The following is a 13,141-nucleotide window of genomic DNA, read 5'->3' on the forward strand; positions in this document are numbered from 1 at the left end:
TGAACAAGAGTCCAGTAGCACCTTAAAGACTGACAAGATATCTGGCAGGGTATGAGCTTTCGTGAGCCACAGCTCACTTCTTCCGCCGCTTTGAGACTCATTTTGGTAGAGAAAAGCAAGTATAAAAACTAACTCCACCTACTCTTTCTTCCGCCGCCACCACGGAGCCGGGGCCTATCGAAATGTGGACGCCAGGAAGCAACCCTATTTATCGAGCTTCATCAATTTTATTTGGCTTTAGGGTTTGAGCGGAGATTTCAGGTAGAACATTTTTGTTATTTTAGGAAGCCGAATGGCCTTGAAAGTCAAACTTTCTACATAGCCAGTGAAAGAGAGATTGGACAGTGTGTGCTTATTGAGACCAAAAAGAGGATATTATGAAAACCTGAAAGTAGACTATGTTTTCTGCTGTGGCTGTACAAAAACGGTTATTATGAAAAAGTCAATAAAATGCTTCAAAATCTCCGAAAACTTGGAATGAATGTATAGTTAATGTTTCTGTTGGGGTTGTAGCAAACAGCAGGCAGTTGGTAAACAAGGAACAAATGGGGGAAATCACTTTCCGGCTGTAAAGGACAAGTTGTTAATCTGTTCTTAGAGCAGTAGCTTGCAACTTAACCCTTCTGAAAGGGGGTTACTGCCGTAAATCATAGTTAGAACTCTCCTTGCCAGTTATAGCATCTCCAGTTGCACTGTCGAGCTTTCTTTCACCCCGTTGTGTCCCGATTAGTGGTGGTAGCCATTGCTAAACAGCTAGCTGCTTCATGCCCCTTTCGGTCTGAGTAGATTTTAGTGGCGAGTGGACTGATTTGTGTTTGAGCCATATGTTCACGCTTACAACCATTATTATCCCTTGGCTTCGCCCACAGAATCAACAGGGACAGGAAATTATTCACGGGTTTGTGACCATGCGAGACATGCGTCCACAAAACAAACAAACAGCTGCTGTAGGTCATACGCGTATTCTAAATTCGGCTCTGCACATGCGCACCAGGTAGAATATAGGGACCAGTTAATTAAAAGCTAATGATTCTCATGGACCATTTGGTACTAGATTAGAATCTCGGCTATTCCAGCAAGACCAAATGGAGCTTCACCTTTTGGAACAGCTGCATTAATCGCAAGGGGTCAAAGGACAGAGGGGGTCCCTGTTGTCCATTTGCTCCTCTGCTAGAAAATCTAGACATTCATATTATGAAAATCAATGTCGTCCTTGGAAAGCTTTAGACAAGGCTATAAGTGTTGCAAAGTAATTTGTACGGCTTGTTTTCAAAGGATTTTAGGCAAGGGGGAGAATGCCTGATAAACAATGTACCAGTGTACATCTGTAGAGTCCTCAGGGGCAGTGGTACTGTCACATTTTCTTTCATTGCATCATGAAATCCCTCTGAGAGGCACATCACACTGACACATTCTAAGACTGATACTTCTGAAAGGATGTTCTCTCCTCCCCCACCCCGGCACCGAAGCATCTCCAACCCTATGAATTGTTGTTGACGTTGATGGGCTTTTCTTGTCCCGTACAGACGTCGTGGACAGATTATTATGTATTTAAAAATGCATTCAACAGAATCTCTCAAGGCCTCCGACATACCTACTTTGAGGATAACTGAATTTTTGGCGAATGCAGCCACTCTGTACTGGCATGACCATCTTTTAGAAATTGGATTATTTGATGCTTGAAAGCCAGCAGCTACATTGAAGGAACAAGTGTCCCGTTGTGATTTCCAAGGGCTATTTTCCCATTACCCTGGGAAAATGTGGGTTTGTTCTTGTCAGCGCATGCCAGATGGAAGCAGACCCACTGAGGAATTTTGTTTGAGTGGAGTCCATACGCGTTTCTCATGTTTAACACTACTTAGGAACACGAGTTGGTTACAATTTTAGCATATGTTATGTGATTATGCGCTAATGCTACAATCCTGAGCTCACCTACTTGGGTTTAGAACATAAGAAAAGCCATGCTGGATCAGACCAAGGCCCATCAAGTCCAGAAGTCTGTTCACAGAGTGGCCAAACCAGGTACCCCTAGGAAGCCCCCAAACAAGACAACTGCAGCAGCACCACCCTGCCTGTGTTCCACAGCACCTAATATATTCGGCATGCTCCTCTGATCCTGGAGAGAATAGGTATGCATCACGACTAGTATCCATTTTAACTAATAACCATGAATACCCCTCTCCTCCATGAACATGTACAGTCCCCAATTAAAGCCTTCCGAATTGGTAGCCATCACCACATCCTGGGGCAGGGAGTTCCACAATTTAACTATGTGTTGTATAAAGAAACACTTCCTTTTATCAGTTTTGAATCTTTCACCCTCCAGCTTCAGCAGATAACCCCACGTTCTAGAATTATGAGAGAGGGAGAAAAGCTTCTCCGTCCCTCTGTTTTGCACTCCTGTGTAAATGTGTGTGAATCCTCCTCTTCTTCCTCTTCTTCCTCCTCAAAATCAACCATTGGGTCACCAAAGAGTCCTACCTCTTTAGTTTCATATATGCTTTAGTTGTATTTAATAAAATATTGGGTATACTTGTCATGATGGGTAGCCATGTTTGTCACTAGCAGTAGAAAAGAGCAAGAGTCCAGTAGCACCTTAAAGACTAACAAAATTCCTGGCAGGGTACGAGCTTTTGGGAACTGTGGTTCACGAAAGCTCATACCCTGCCAGAAATTTTGTTGGTCTTTAAGGTGCTACTGGACTCTTGCTCTTTTCTACTGCCGGGTATACTTGTGTTTAAAATTGTTCCTGCCTCTGGGTGGAATATCACTAACCTTTTAAGCTGACTTTGTAGAAATGTGTTGTGTTGAATATGCTGCGGTTAATCCTTGGAAACAAAAATAAGACGTTAAGGTGGCATGTGGGAGCCTGCGAACATTTGAGGAATGCAGAAACTTCACTGGTCACAATGGAACAGCTGCAAAACAGGCTACCAAGCCAAGTAGCTTTTTCTCACTTGGCAGAATGGAAAATAGGTTAATCGGCAGGGTGTCTGTTCAGCTGCTTTAATGATCTTTGTTTTGGTCCCTGGGACAGGCAGGCTAAACTGAAGTCGTGGTGACTTCAGGAGTTAAAACCACTTAATGAAGCAACTTGTGTAGTGAGAGCCAGCTTGGTGTAGTGGTTAAGCGGAGTGGTTTGGAGTGGAGGACTCTAATCTGGAGAACCAGGTTTGATTCCCTACTCCTCCACATGAAGCCAGCTGGGTGACCTTGGGCTAGTCACAGTTCTCTCAGCCTCACCTACCTCACAGGGTGTCTGTTGTGGGGAGGGGAAGGGAAGTTGATTGTAAGCCGGTTTAATTCTTCCATAAGAGGTAGAGAAAGTTGGCATATAAAAACCAACTCGTCGTCTTCTTCTTCTTCTTACTATAGCCTGCATTCTCAGAAAATTGCAAGCAAAATTATTGTTAGAGCTTTCCCAATTTTGTGGGAAGGGAAGGTGATTGTAAGCTGCTTGGAGACTCCTTGTGGTAGAGAAAAGTGGTGCATAAAAAACAACTTTTCTTCTTCCTCTTTTTCTCATGATAGCCTTCATCCTCAGAAAATTGCAAGCAAAGTTATTGTTAGAGCTTTCCCAGTGTTTCTCAAAAGCTAATTCGTTTGGGGAGCTGGGAATCGGAAACGTCTGTTGGATTGGGATTGTCCTGTATCTTTTACAGCTCACGAACCGTTTCACATATGTCAATTCTGTCACATTCACTTTCTGGAGTCGTCACTTTCTGTCTCTCCGAACCTTCTGTGTTAACCAAGAGTGGTTATTTCCAGAATTGCAAAGCCCGTCAGTTCTGCGAGGCAGAGTGGGCAACAGTGACTTCCATATGGTCACGATTAAGCCACTTCCCTGTGCGAATCTAGTAGTAGCAGTTCCCGTGATGTATTACAGGTCAAAATCTGAACGTTTATATGCTGAGATTCAGCACTGAACCTCATTGCTCAGAAGAAGTACCAATGAATCCAGAAGAAAAGGTAGCCTCTTCTGTCTCCCCCTTCCCACCCTCCTGTTCTCAAAAGCTAATTCTCAAAAGTGAAGGTTATTCTTGACGTTTGCTTTTGTGCTTGGCTGGTCACCTGACACTTTTCCTGCTTGTGGGGAATTTCATTTTTCAGGAAAAGAAATCTGGCCTTTGGGACATGGGCGGCTTCATCTCTTTCCTGCTAAGCCTTCTAATTAGCCTTGATTTAAAAAGCGCGGGGGCTGTTCGTGTTAAAAACTGATGTTCTTCCATTGCCCCCCACCCCGGTTTATCAGCAGCAAGAAGACATCCAGTTGTTTCAGATCTCCGCAACTAGGAAGCAGATTCCAAGAGCTTTTTGCATCTTTAAATATACAGCGGGTTTAGCCATCTGCAGTAAAGAGGGAATATTTTGTGTGTGTGTGTGTGTGTGTGTTTTTTAAATTCCTTCCCCAAGCTCTGAACATGTCAGAGTCTCCCAGGAGGTAACTACTGTAATGGGGGGGGGGGAGATGGTGACTCAGATAAAGCTGAGGGAAGAAGAAGAAGAGGAGGAGGAGGGTTTGGTTTTTATATGCCGACTTTCTCTACCACTTAAGGAAGAATCAAACCGGCTTACAATCACCTTCCCTTCTCCCCACAACAGGTAGGTGGGGTTGAGAGAACTGTGACTAGCCCAAGGTCACCCAGCTGGCTTCATGTGTAGGAGTGGGGAAACTAACCTGATTCACCAGATTAGTGTCCGCCGCTCATGTGGAGGAGTGGGGAATCAAACCCGGTTCTCCAGATTTGAGTCTACCACTCCAATTTACTGCTCTTAACCACTACACCACGCTGGTTTCAGACATGTAGCTCATGAAATACTAGCAACATCAGTGCACATGAGTATAATAGTGAAATATGCAGTTGGTTGCAGGAGCATTTGTATCTTTTTTCGGGGGTATTCAGAGTTCTCCCGGTGCCAACCCGGAGATAGGAGACTGTCAAGTTTTCATTTTGTATTCAAAGAGAGCCAGAGTTGATGGAGACCTTCTGCTCCGCTTTAGAGTTGGTTGGTTTTTATATGCCGACTTTCTCTACCACTTAAGGCGGAATCAAACCGTCTTACAATCACCCTTCCCCTCCCCACAACAGACACCCTGTGAGGTAGGTGGGGCTGAGAGAGCTGTGACTAGCCCAAGTTCACCCAGCTGACTTCAGGTGTAGGCGTGGGGAAACAAATCCAGTTCACCAGATTAGCCTCCGCCGCTCATGTGGAGGAGTGAGGAATCGAACCCGGTTCTCCAGATCAGACTGCACTGCTCCAAACCACCGCTCTTAATCACTACACCACGCTGGCACCCTCCCCTGTGCATGATCTTCTGCTGGGGGAAAGTACTCACCTGTCCCACCTGAGTTATGTTATTTAAGATTTTTCATGCTTGTTTTGTTGTACTGTCATATTTGGTTAGTCTAATGTTTAGTGTAAGCCCCCTTGGGTCCCTCTTTGCAGGAGAAAGATGGAATGAAATTTTTTTTTTAATTGCAAATGAATAAAACGTTAAGATCAGCACAAGGCTTGTAGATAAGGCAGTTGTGCCTTTAACCAGAAAAGTTCATCCCCTCCCCACCCTTCCCCAGTGCCCATTAAGCTGCCTCGGGATGAGGGGCCGTGGATACATACCATGTATTTTCCCAGTTTAAGGTTTGAAGAACCCGAGTCCTTTGTCAACACATATGATCAGGCCCGGTCACATAACGTCTACTTCTTTGATGTACAAACCCACTGGTTTCTTATGGATCTGGATGCCCAACTGTTGGCTGTTGAAGCTCAGTTTAAGGATTTATGTTCAAGCATCTGGAAAACTGCTTCGTTGAGGGAAGATTGGAAGCCAGCCTAGATCAAGTGGCCCCCCACCACCCCCTGAGATTAGGCTCCTCAGCTCTCTCCTGCAAATTGGGGGACGATTATCGTGAGCATGCATATAAGACTGTGTGGGAGCAGAGGAGATGATTAATGTGGATTTCCAACCCTGATGCTGAACAGCCAAAATGAGTACCTTTGTGCGAGAATTCAATTACTTCGGTGTTCGTTATAACATTTCTTTTGTTACCTTTCTAGTTAAGTATTCTAATGGTACAGCCTGATAGTCATCTGTGTTCCAGTAAAAAAATGAAAATAAAGCCCTTCTGCATAAAGCTTTCAAACTTCTTAAAAAGTAGATTAATTGGGGAAAAGTTCATATCTTCAAACACATGAAGAGGCTTACTTGTACAGCCTGGAATGGCTTTTTCTAACATGGAAGGCACTTCTGCACCCATAGACCACATCCTTGCTAGTAGCAGAGATAAGAGCAGGGGTGTCAAACATAAGGCCCAGCAGCTGGATCTGCCCCCCTGAAAGCTCTTATCTGGCCAGCCGAGGCAGCCAACCCCCCCTCTCAATCTGGGCTGGCATGACCCGGCCCGACCAAGTGTCATTTATGTCATATCCGGCCCTCGTAACAATTGAGTTTGACACCCCTGGATAAGAGGGGGTTGTTGTTATGTTTTCCTCCTATTCGAGAGCCAGCATGGTGTAGTGGTTAAGAGCGGTAGTTTGAAGCGGTGGACTCTGATCTGGAGAACCAGGTTTGATTCCCCCACTCCTCCACATGAGCGGCGGAGGCTAATCTGGTGAACTGGAATTGTTTCCCCACTCCTGCACACGAAGCCAGCTGGATGTTCTTGGGCTAATCACAGCTCTGTTAGAGCTCTCTCAGCCCCACCTACCTCATAGGGTGTCTGTTGTGGGGAAGGGAAGGTGATTGTAAGCCGGTTTGAGTCTCCCTTAAGTGGTAGAGAAATGTTAAAACAGAGGACAAAGTAGAGGAAATATTGCTGACTTATTTACTAAGGAATGGAAAGTTGCGTGTGCCGGAGAGTGGTTGTGCTGACTCTGGTTGAGTGTGCTGAAATTCAAGACTTCAGATTCCTGATGCAGTTGTGGGAGGAGAACAGAATTGGCCCATTGCTTGCGTTCAGCATTGCTGGTAAAGCAGTGAACTGCTGATGTGGTTTTTGGGACAATGGACAATTTGGCCATTAAGTAAATTAAGACTGTGCACACTTAACAGCAAATATTGCAGCATAAATTAAAGTTTTTAGGAATTGCCATTATCTTACTGACGATTCACTTTGGCAACACGAACGTCATTAAGCACTGAGAGAGGCTTAACTGGAAATCTTTTGATTCCCAGCATCCTGTCCCACTTCAAAGTAACAAAGTAGAGCTGTGCAGATGCATATTTCTCGGTTCCTGTGGTCCTTTAAATCTGTCCCCCAATCTGATATGTCTGGTCTGTGGCCTTCTGCCATATAAAAGGAAGAAGAAGAGTTGGTTTTTATACCCTGATTTTCTCTACTGAAAGGAGTCTCCAACCGGCTTACAATCACCTTCCCTTCCTCTTCTCACAACAGACACCTTGTGGGGTAGATGGGGCTGAGAGAGTTCACAGAGAACTATGACTAGTCGAAGGTTACCCAGCAGGCTTCATGTGGAGGGGTGGGATAACCAACCCGGTTCACCAGATTAGCCTCCGCTGCTCATGTGGAGGAGTGGGGAATCAAACCCGGTTCTCCAGATTAGAGTCCACCACTCTTAACCACTACACCACACTGACTCTCTATGGTTCTTCCCATAGGACTATATCCGGCAATACCGAGGGAGTGCAAAAGCTGCCTATCGCTCTCGGGTGGCCTCAGCCTCATAGCCAAGGATCCCACAGAGGTGTGACGTATGCACTGAGAGGAAACGTCCAAAGGGCCCTTTCAGAGTTCCCAAATTCACATGCAGTCACTATTATACACATGTACCTACAAAGACAGAAGAGCCCTGTGGCGCAGAGTGGTAAGCTGCAGTACTGCAATCCAAGCTCTGCTCACGACCTGAGTTCGATCCCGACGGAAGTCGGTTTCAGGTAGCCGGCTCAAGGTTGACTCAGCCTTCCATCCTTCCGAGGTCGGTAAAATGAGTACCCAGCTTGCTGGGGGTAAAGTGTAGATGACTGCGGAAGGCACTGGCAAACCACCCCATAAAACAAAGTCTGCCTAGGAAACGTCGGAAAGTGACGTCACCCCATGGGTCAGTAATGACCCGGAGCTTGCACAGGGGACTACCTTTACCTACGAAGAACTTGGACTCCAATATCTTGCGCTAAGCCGCAATATTGAGTCAGAGGCTTCATAACTAAGAGCCTGCCTTTAAGAGGATTTCTGATAGAAGCTGTCACTTGCTTTCTGGTGAAGGCATGTCTCCCCCAGCTGTGCCCACTTTTGAAGGCTTCACATCCCTGTGTGCGAGAGAGAAGCATACCGCTTACATACTGAGTTGGTGGAAGAATGGCCTTGCATACAAATGAGACATCTAGGGAATCTTTGGGGGTTTTACTCTATACATTGGCATATTTGCGAGAGCGCACCTTCTGTTTGAAACAGTATTAAGTGCTTTTAAGCAGGAGTATCCTGTGCACAATTTGAATTTTTATAATGGAAAATACTAAAATGCACCACCTGTACCCCGTTTATCTCTGGAGCTTTTTAATTCTGCATGTTAAAGGATAGGCCAAGTTTCCACAGAGTGACAGCTAGGTTGATGGAAAACTGTTTAGGCAGAGAGGTAGAGGTAATACCAACAGCTTTTATATAATTTTAAAAAATCTAGAAGTATGCAAATAAGCCTCCACCACCTAGATGGAATAAAAGACCCTAGGTTTACATTCTAGGCAGCTCGATTTAATTAAACCTGCATGAAAGCCCTTTTAAAAGTATATGCCATGCAGGGTAGGGAGAAGCCAAGATGCATTTCAGCAAACCAAAAAGCAAGTTGCCAAGGAAGATTTTTTTAAAAATAAAATAATTTTTCCCTAGGAAGCTCGCTCAAGTGTGGGGTTTGAGTCTCTCAGGGATCTCCCAATTCAGATTATATGTAAATCTACCTAGGGACAGAATTGCGATTCTGTGGTGTTGCGCAAGCGGAACATGACTGCATTCGCCTCTAAGAAGGAATAGTAATGAGACTGTTAGAGAAGCGGTTGCCTCTCCAGCCCTACAGTCAAGTTCTTTGTGGGCCAGTGATGGCTCCAACTAACTGTATTGCCATGCATAAAGGGTGGTCTGTGTCGATATTGGTTGTACCAGTATGCAAGAGACTCTAGATACAACAATAAATCCCCTTTTCTCCATCCTGTGATTTAATATACCCCCCGAAAAGTAGACGAAAATTTGGAAATCGGAACGCTTTAGCTTGTGTTTGCTTCATTCCTTACTGTGTGCAGGTAGTAAAAGGTAGTGCTGACATAGGACTCTGGAACACTGTGGTTGAGGAAACAAAACAGTGTATCCCTGGGTTAGCTCTCAGGCGTCAGAAAACAGGAGCGTTGTTGGACCAAGGCATTCTGTAGGTAGAAGTAAAAAAAAAAAAAAATTAAACCTGTTCCCACTAAAAAACTCATAATACTGCTCTCACTAGTACCAATATGCAAGAGACTCTAGATGCAACAATAAATCCCATTTTCTCCATCCTGTGATTTTTCTTTTAATATACCCCCCGAAAAGTAGACAAAATTTGGGAATCGGAACACTTTAGGTTGTGTTTGCCTCATTTCTTACTGTGTGCAGGTAGTAAACGGTAGTGCTGACATAGGACTCTAGAACACTGTGGTTAAGGAAACACAGCAGCGTATCCCTGGGTTGTTGGACCAAGGCATTCTGGAGGTAGAAGTGTGTGTGTGTGTGTGTGTGTGTGTGTGTATATATATATATATATATACATACATACACACACACACACACACACACCTCACACCTGTTCCCACTGAAAAAACTCATAATACTGCTCTCACTAGCTCCCATCCATTTTAGTGGAACTTATGCAAGGGAACTTCCTGGAAAATGTATTTCATTTTGCAGCACAATGTGGTTTGTGGTTGTATCCTAACCACGGTCTGTTTGTTTCTGTTCTTTACAAATCAGGATTTCAAATCAGGCTCAAGCCACAGACTATAATCCTGATTTGTAGAAGATGTCAAGGTGTGGCTTGAGTTCCGCACAAAACTAATGAGTTGATGTAAAAACTAGAAATAGGTTCTGTGCCGTGCTGTGTGCCGGGGAAGAGCAGAAGCCTGAGGAGCCCCCAAGGGAAATTTCTAGAATGACAAAGTGCTGTAATTATGTGTGAACTAAGGAAATTTGTTGGATAACATCAGTATTTAGCCTAATCCAGTACATTGTATAAAGGGAAAGACCAAGACAACAGCTTTTCGGTAGAGGTGTAAAGATGATGATGATGAAGAAGAAGAGTTGATTTTTATATGCTGACTTTCTCTAAGCTGGTTTGATTCTCCCTTGAGTGGTAGAGAAAGTTGGCATATAAAAACCAACTCTTCTTCATTTTCTCCTCCTCCTCCATCCTCCTATGCATTTCAGCTTGTTAGACATATATCAGGTAAAGGGCAACACCATTGCCCAGTAAAGCCTTACCTATGTTTCCTTGGTATTTCAGGGATGGCCGTAGCTGGCTTATTTTCCCCATTCCACCAGGTTTCAGATCCGGCCACTGCAACTATGCCTTCTTTTCAGTACTAAGCACTGCAGTTTCCCCATCCTGGCTCAAAGTCTTCCAGCTTTGGCATAAACACCTATATGTGTGTGTGGAAAGTGCTGTCAAGTCACAGTCGACTTATGGCGACCCCAGCAAGGGGTTTTCAAGGCAGGTGATTAAGCAGAGGTGGTTTGCCATTGCCTTCCTCTGCAGTCTTCTTTGGTGGTCTCCCTTCCAAGTACTGACCCTGCTTAGCTTCTGAGATCAGGTGAGATCGGGAAATGACCATGCTTCCTTCCCTCCAAACAGCTATATACCACATCCCTTTTAAATACCCGCACCGTGTACACTATTTCCTTTTACTCTTTGTCTTCTGTAAATGGGAATCACTTATTACCGAACGCTCATCCGCAGTTTCTACTCTATGCCCACCAATATTATGTGGCAGATTCCTACCATCATCCCCAGGGAATGAGGTTTTATTTTTTTTTATTTTTTCCAACCTAGAGACCTCCTCCCAGCTTTCCCTCACGGATCAGTTTAAAACTCTTCCCCAGCAACCTTGTTAAGCACCGGAGAAGCAGGTTTCGCAAAAAGAAACTTCAAGTAGAAATTAATCTCTCCTTTATTTACAGCATAAACAGTGAAAATGATGCTTGTTAGCCAAGATTAGTGTCGGGGCTGAATCATTTCCATTTTTTGTGCGTCTCAGCATGCATACCTTTCTGCACAACAAAGAGGTTTTAGGGGGAAAGGATTGAATTTTCACCTCCCTGACTAGTACAGTGGTGGTTATCCTGCTGCCTGTGAAGGAACAAAGCTGCTAATGCTGCGCTATAGGTTTTTGTGTCGGAAAGGGGGGGTGGGTTATGATTTGAGCACGACTGTGTGAAATTGCAAAGTGATTAAGATCTAAGAATGCTAACAAAAGTACCAACTGGGGAATTGCTGGGATTATCTCTCTGAGGCTAAAACTCTTGGGGGGTTTGAAGGTGAGCTGCATATCGAAAGCCGGTTTTCCTTTTAATGACTGTAAGGCTGAACGGTACGGCAGAAAACTTAGTTATGTCCGCTTGAACACTGTTCAGTTTTTCAGAAACTTCAGGAATTATTTTTACTGCTGGGCATAGTTTGTTTTCAAGTTTGTAGTCTAAATCTGCCAAGTTATAGATCTGTAGGACGGAAGGGGAGAGCCAGCATGGGATAGTGGTTATAGGGTTGCCAGGTCCCTTTTCACTACTGGTGGGAAATTTTGGGGGTGGAGACTAATTCCTCTTGTGAGCTGAGAATGGGCCCTCTCTAACCCAATTATCACTCCCACAGGTTGTGTGTTTCAATAGCTTTGGCTTTAACAGAACCCTCAGGTTCACAGAGTACAGTCTGGCTTCCGCTCAGTCTCGCTACCAAGCTTCCAATCTATCACAGCCTCTTCTCAGGCTGGTCCCAAGCTTCGACTACTTTCACAGCCTCCTATCCAGGCTGGGTCCCAAGCTTCGACTACTTTCCCAGCCTTCTATCCAGGCTGGGTCCCAAGCTTCGACTACTTTCACAGCCTCCTATCCAGGCTGGGTCCCAAGCTTCGACTACTTTCACAGCCTTCTATCCAGGCTGGGTCCCAAGCTTCGACTACTTTCACAGCCTCCTATCCAGGCTGGGTCCCAAGCTTCGACTACTTTCACAGCCTCCTATCCAGGCTGGGTCCCAAGCTTCAAATCTTTTCTGTCTCTCAGAGCTCAGAGTGTCAGCTCTTTCTGCAGATTAACCCCTTATCCGTCACAGTGACCCTAAGTGGTTAAGGTGTTTGAATCCCCACTCTGCCGTAGAAACTGCCAATCAGATCTCCCATGGCTAGTCAGAAGTTGTGCTAGACCTAAGCCCCATCTGTCCACTTAATAAAAAAAACAAAACACTTGCTAGGTGCCCAGAAAGTTTTTGACATGTGCCACGGACTCTACCTTGGGGACCCCTGATATAGGGGATATACCGTTGGGGAGCATGGCCTAGGTACATATCAACAGGGCAGCCTTTCTTAGTGCTCCTCCTGTGCAAAAAACTTGACTCTTCTGACTAGGGTTGCCAGGTCCCTCTTCGCCACCAATGGGAGGTTTTTGGGGCAGAGCCTGAGGAGGGCGGGGTTTGGGGAGGAGAAGGACTTGGATGCCGTAGAGTCCAATTGCCAAAGCGGCCGTTTTCTCCAGGGGAACTGATCTCTGTCAGCTGGAGATCAGTTGCAATAGCAGGAGATCTCCAGCTAGTACCTGGAGTTTGGCAACCCTACTTCTGACCAAGGCTTGCTTATGATGCTACCACTGCAGGCAGGTCATGGTAGCTTCTGCCCAGACTTGTGCTTTCTCAGTATCTGCCTCTTTTCTGTGAAATGGCTTTCCTTCCTGAGTCAGGAAGGACCTCACATTTTAATCTGCAAAACTCAGGAGGGTTAAAAGGTCCTTTCCAGACTGTTTTAGAGTGCTGGAAATTTATTGCTTTTGCAAAGGGGTCCCGGGTTGGAATTCTGATGCTCTGTATACATGATTTTTCAGTATTTAATTGTTGTTCTGTGCATTGATTTTTTATTAGTGTGAGTTTTAACTGTAACCTACCTTGCATCCTTTTTTTAAGGAGAAAG

The 13,141-nt window shown here is 44.9% G+C and overlaps 1 protein-coding gene across 1 annotated transcript in view; it reads left to right on the top strand.

Annotated features, from left to right (window-relative positions):
- Positions 1-13,141, top strand: part of PLEKHA5 (pleckstrin homology domain containing A5) — a 280,467-nt gene that overhangs the window by 151,199 nt on the left and 116,127 nt on the right. The window lies entirely within an intron of this gene.

Source organism: Euleptes europaea, chromosome 3 (genome assembly GCF_029931775.1).
Source record: "Euleptes europaea isolate rEulEur1 chromosome 3, rEulEur1.hap1, whole genome shotgun sequence".
In the NCBI taxonomy this organism is placed as follows: domain Eukaryota; kingdom Metazoa; phylum Chordata; class Lepidosauria; order Squamata; family Sphaerodactylidae; genus Euleptes; species Euleptes europaea.